General features: G+C 48.4%; 1 long non-coding RNA gene across 1 annotated transcript; it reads right to left on the bottom strand.

Moving 5' to 3' along the window:
• Nucleotides 1-3,091: 3,091 nt before the first annotated feature.
• On the bottom strand, nt 3,092-4,440 carry LOC120666587. Its single transcript, XR_005671793.1, has 3 exons — nt 4,407-4,440; nt 3,874-3,974; nt 3,092-3,221 (listed from the first exon to the last, which is right to left on the bottom strand). It is a non-coding gene; the product is annotated as an uncharacterized LOC120666587 (long non-coding RNA).
• Between the last annotated feature and the right edge of the window lie 2,083 nt (nt 4,441-6,523).

Raw genomic sequence — 6,523 nt, forward strand, 5'->3', positions numbered from 1 at the left:
AAGCTGCTTCTCCTCGTCCAAGGCTCTGCGAAACGCGCGCAGCATCGATAGGCAGGCTTGGTCTGAAGTCAGACCGGCGAACCTCAGTGATGAGCATTATTCTCCTCCAAGCGCGGGGTGCCCAGACCGGCGGCCAGCGCAAGGAGGCCGGCGATGTCGTATGGCAAGATGACTAACCCCTGCTGCTCGATCTCCATGTCGGCGGCGGCTGTGGGAGCAGGGCCGGCGTCTCCAGCAGGGTACGGGACCGGCGCTCGGAGGCCGGCGTTGTCGCCGAGCTGGCCGTGGAGACCGACGTCGTCGTCGTCGATCGGGCCGAACCCCGGCTGCAGGATGCCGGCGTTGTCATCGTCGATCAGGCAGAACGGCGCCAGCTCGTCAAAAATCCCCATGCCGTCAGTGTCACCCGCAGGGCACGGGACCGGCGGCTGGAGGCCAGCGCCATCGCCGTCGGTCGGGTTCAACGCCGGCTGGGCCAAAATCCTCAGACCGCCGACGTCTCCGTCTCCGGCAGCGTATGGCTGGGTGAAGCCGGCGCAGCTATTCAGCAACTCCATGTTCAATTGCTCGTAGCTTTCGTGTAACTGCGCCAGGAAATCGTCGCCGCCGCAGATGGTGGAGGAATCGATCCCTCCGACCGACCATGCCGCCGCGCGTTCCATGGATGGATTCATGGATTTGGTCTGTGCTGGAGGCTGGAAGCTGGAAGCTGGAAGCTGAAAGTCTTGGCGCTGGGTTGGGAGCAGGATGAAGCCAGGGGAAACAAAACTATGGAGTACGGCGACGCGGTGGAGGCTCACGAGGTGAGGACGCTGCTTATATGGGCGAGGACGAGGCCTGGCTACGATCGTCGCCGGCGCGCCGCCACCCCGGGCCACGGCGACCCGCCCGTCGAGCTAGCCGGCAACAAGTTGCAGGGCGCGCGCCGCGTGGCGTCTGTTGATTCGGCACGCGTTGCCTTTGGGTCGTTTCACGTTTTGATGGGGGAAGCAAACCATATTGCACGGCGAGGTCGGGCATCCCCGAACCCGGCGACCGGGCCATCGGGGGCCCGAGCGCTCCTGGTAACATCACAGTCGTAGAGATCTAAGAAACCTACCATTTTTTATCTCCAGATGAACATGGCATTCTTCTTTACATGAAACTGTTATTCTCCTCCTTTTTCATAGCGCGTGAGATGAGATTCCCTCACCAGATTGCACTCTCGAATGGGTAATTTTTTGTACGAGACTAATTTTTTGTATTGAGTTTCTGTCACTCTTGTGGCAAAAGGAATCAGACCTGTCATTCATTATTTCGCTCCACTTTCATGGTTTAACAGCTTCCGTACATCACATTGGTCTGATCACCTCTATCCATCCCTATTGCAAGCAAAAATTTGGTTCGTTCCACCATTTCGCACTATGAATTTCTTTTATCAGTCGTACTTGGGTATGACAAGATGAAGACACTAATTCGTGTTTACCAGAAATAAGAGATTGTTCAGAACAATTATTCAGAGTTGTCTGACGAAACTGGAGAACAAATTCTGATGTGCTGAACTGTGAAGCGACTGAACGCAACAAATTCTGACGTGCAGCTTGTTGGTGTCAGTCATGTTGACGGCGGCGGCGATGCTCCCCCTCTCTAAAGGAACCATCCTGGTTGCTAGGAGATGTGTGTGTCGGTACCTTTCAGCTGGGGTACTCACTCCTACTGTGCCAAGACTCGCGTAATTATCTGTAACTATGCCCTAAGGAGCTGAGCAGTCAGACCCCTGGGGTCCGACTCCTTCTCACCGGACCAACAGTCCCGGACCCACCTCCCGCTCGGCGACGGGTCCGGTGTCACCACGTGTCCCAGAGGTGGAAATGCTCAGCACCTGTGGCCGCGGACCCGGACCCCCGCAGGTGGGTCCGGGACCTCCACGTGTCATCCGGACTCCCGCAAATGGGTCCGGGATCCCCACGTGCCTATCCGGACCCCCGTGAGCTCTCGGCTCAGCTAGCTGCTCGGGAGGGGTCCGGAGCCGCCACGTGTCACGCAAACGCGGGCGCAGGCGCAAGCCATCCGCTGGAAGCTTCCTCACCCACCCACATTAAGTGCGAGAGGTTGAGGCGTGCTCTGCTGCCACTGGGCACGGGACAGTTTTTGTCAGTCCACACTGTGGATCGCCAGTTACCGAGGCGGCTCGTCTGTTACTGAGGCACGTAGCAGTGTCTAAGCGCCGTGCGCGTGGGCGACGAGTCATGATGACCAGCTACTACCTGGAGCAACAGTGCACGCTGCTACAGCGGACTGAGTCAGTAGTTCGGCGCTTCATCATGACGCGCGGCTCCAGAGGCTAGACTCTACTCTGACAGGACAGCTCAAGACCATCTCTGGTCAAAAGCTACGCACGAAAGCCGACGACAAGATCTCCAGATCTGAGGCATTGAATGCCAAAGTGTAGTTTATAATACATCGCCGGGCCCACCTGTCGGGGCCTCGCTCAGTGTATGTGCTCCCCTTGGACATATAAAAGGGAGAGTAGGCCTGCTAGAACAGAGGTTCAGACAAGAGACACGCCGAGATACTCCAAGACTCTCACAACACAAGCTCGGTTTCACGGCGAACAACCCTGCTCTCAACCTCTTGAGAGCACAAGCAATACAACACACTGTGGACGTAGGGTATTACGCTCCGGCGGCACGAACCACTCTAAACCCTCTGTGTTCATCGTGTTCTTCCACCGAGATTGGGCTAATTCTAGCTAACCACCGAGATTTTGGCGTTTTATCTCGTGAAATTCGGTTAAACGACGCTTGCATGGTCGTTTTATCTCGTGAAATTAGGATGCTTGTGGACTTGTCATTCTACTATTCTATTTTGTTGTTTGCTTGATTGCTTTGGTTGTGAACATGTTATTTTGGAACTATTGTTATGTGAACCTACATTGGTTGTTTGGTATTTAATTAGTTGTTTGGTATTAAACTTCGTATATTATGTGAATTGATTATTTATATTGATATTTTTCTATATTATTTGTCACGACGTTTAAATGTTCGTTTAAACGTTTACAAGACGAAATCTGCTCTCCAACGTTTCAACGTTTTATCGTGCTAATAACCTGCTGGGTGTGCTCCTTGTCTGCACGACCGCAAGCCGGTGGCACGTCATGTGGCCTCCAAGAGCCTTCCCTGAACGGAAGTTCTTAGCGCAGACTTTACACCAATGTTTATGGGGCACTCTAGATCTCATATCTGAATAAATGTAAAGCAGAAGTAAGTAACAAACAGAACAGTACGATGAAGCAATCGTAACACAAATACACTAGTCAGCTGTGCTTGCTTCTTTGATGAATTAGCAAACGCAACTAGCATTTGATCAGATAGTATAGCTAATAAAAAACTAGAGGTCACTTGATACAGAGCTATTGGATGAATCATGCAATACGGCACTAAGAAAATTGAAGATGAACCAGAACATTACCTAATTATTGCTTCTTTGAATCATTTGTGCAAGCACTGAGTTAGAACTGTTCAAGGCAAATACTTTCCTAAGTAACTAATTGCATCAATTTGTGAAATGGACATGGGCATTGGCAAATTTGAATTTAAGGACTAAGAAACACAATGAGGTATTAGTTGATAGATAAAGGAATCACAAAAAAGACCTGGCCACAGTTTCTGAAGCATTTGCAAGTGCATGGATGGGTTGAACATAGCAGGAACCAAGGGCATAGTTAGATGCCATAGCAAGATCAAGCAAACATGAACTAATTGCCTGCTGTTGAATTTAAGCATTTGCACAAAGCCAAAAACACAAAGAACAAATTTGATCAGAAAATTAGGGGATCGCGTTGACTTGCTCTAATAAATGCAGTGGCTTGAGAATTGGGCATCAGATAGGTACCTTCAGGCTTCGGAGTTCTTGGTTCGTCAATATCCATGAGAAGAGAGAGCCAAGAAAAAATGTGACACAATCAGGTTGTGCAGTGAAGCCTAGGCCTGACACTGAAACATCACAGGAAACAGATTAGTGGCATAACCAGAGCCAATGATTCCAAGAACACCAGCACATCACGTGAATTCCCACCCCAGAGACACCACTCATTCAAATTCTGCACGAAATCTCATAATTCTTTTTTATTAACATCAACATCTACCCAAAGCAAACCACCAATTGATGCAGAGTGACATGAAGAATCATTACAATGCAGTAGTCATTTCAGCGAGACAGCAACTGTGCAACTAAACATTACAACAACTTGAGAATTTGCAATGCAGAATTGCACATTGCTTATCTGAATTCAGTGTAAGTTAACAAGGATTCAGAAAGTAACAGCAAAAGCGAGACGCTGATTGCTAGACGAAGCAACCAGAAACCAACCACCAAGTAGCTCTAATCTTTGCGGTTCCGCTGCGAATTGGGCGTCGGATTAGTACCTGGAAGCCCTCGATTCCTTCGTCCGTGTTCCCCCTCGATTCCTTCGTCCGTGTTCCCCAAGAATAGAGAGACAGAGACAAACCGGCGAGACACGCTCAGGTTCCGTCCGCAGAGGAGGCGAGGCTTGAACGCTGAAACCAGGTCGCAACAAGCGGATTAGTGTGACGGAACCGCCAAATTAAAACTCTAATTAAGCCTAATGGCCGTCATTTGAACACATCGGGGGCATTAGCTTAACGGCTTAATTTGGGGATCCTTTCTCAACCCACGGCCCGATTGAAACAACACTGATAGTCCCACGCGAAGGTGGGCGCAGATCTCGCTCTTCCAGGGGGACTGGAGGGCGGTGCGATCTCGCCGCCGGCCGGTGCCAGTGCCGGTGTTACATGTATCTGAAGCAAGGTCCGTATTCTGCAACGTAACCAAGCAGAACGTGGCTGAAAAAAATATACATATACCCAGATACAGGTTCTACTTGAGAGCTTGTAATTCAGATCCACAGGTTGAACAAAGTGTAGGTATAAATACCACAGCTGGTGGACTTGCTCACACGTACCGTTCATTACTGACTGATACAAACTCAAGAATTTGCATAGGGCAGTGCCAAATGACATTTGGATAATCCATCTATATGGATCAGGAAAGCATTGTTGGGACGCAAATGGCTGCTCTGACTAGGTTGTGATCTGCAGTGCAGATTAACCTGAATTCTTCTACTGGAAAACAATCAGTCTGAAGTTCCTACTTCGATGGCAAAACTTTTCAACTCGTGGTTCACTAGTTTCGGCTAAAGGCATCATGGATGCTTCAGACTTCACTACTTCAGATCTGCATGGAAAGGGCAACAAATTTTTTTGCCAAAAATAATAGGATATTCAACTGAATACCTTTTTGAACTCAAGTGATCCCACCCCTGCAAATAAGATGACGTTTGATGATTATCCTCTTCACACTCTAAAGCTATCTGTTATATTTCGGCTCGCTGAGGAAGATAGGAGAAGAAGGATCTGACGGGTGGGGCTAGGGGCTATCTGTTAGAAAATGAATGAGGATGTTCCCACAGTACCACATTTCCTACATACTACCCCATTTATATTTTGCTTGTATGTGTGGCACTTTTGCCACTTTTTGCTTGTTGACTGCTGCAGTTGATGGCTATGCTGGTTCGGAATAGTTTTGTCTCATTATGTTTTTCTTGTAACCAAAACCACTTAAATGATATGGAAACCGCGAAATTTATTGATGGACTGTTCTGTGTGCTTCAATTGATAGGGCACTGTGGTACTGTGGGAACATCCTCATTCATTTTCTAAAGTGTTCCTTAAGAGTTAAGATAGATAAGCAAATCAACTTTCATGGGAGTTATTAGTTTTCGTTTCAGATATTCTGATTGTCTCCGCAGAAAAATGTTCCAGCCACATGACTATATAATGCTTCTTCATTTTTATGATGTTTCAACCGATGTGCCACTACCGGACTTCCTGTCTTTGCCGAGTGTCAGTTACACTCGGCAAAGCCCCTGACGGCAAAAGGGTCTTTGCCGATTGCCACTTCTCGGGCACTCGGCAAAGGGGTTGCCGAGAGCCTCGGCAAATTTGTCACGTGGGGGCGGCGGCTGACGGCGCGATTGCCGAGTGCCTAACGGCCGGCACTCGGCAAAGACCAAAACTTTGCCGAGTGCCAGGATTTGGCACTTGGGAAAGTTTGAAACTTTGCCGAATGTCGGCCGGCTGGCACTCGGCAAAGTTGCTTTTTTTGGTATACCCCTTATGGCCACTTTTGCCGAGTGTTTTTCCCTATGCACTCGGCAAAGTTACCAAATTTTTTTATTCCATTTTTCTCTATTTTTCGATACAAATACAACAAAAATATATCTGAATACAGGGACATTACAGGCAGTTATTATAACAAATATATAATTGACAAATAGGACGATAACACCGATACAAATAACACAAGTCATCACATATATCACAAGTCCGATAAATAACACAAGTACATCACATAGAACGAGTCCGATACATAGAATAAGTCTGATACACAAAATGAGTCCAATGCATAGAATATGTCCACGATTAATGTCACAAGTCCACTAGTACTACAAGGCACTCACTGC

The sequence above is a fragment of the Panicum virgatum genome, chromosome 3N (assembly GCF_016808335.1).
Source record: "Panicum virgatum strain AP13 chromosome 3N, P.virgatum_v5, whole genome shotgun sequence".
In the NCBI taxonomy this organism is placed as follows: Eukaryota; Viridiplantae; Streptophyta; class Magnoliopsida; order Poales; family Poaceae; genus Panicum; species Panicum virgatum.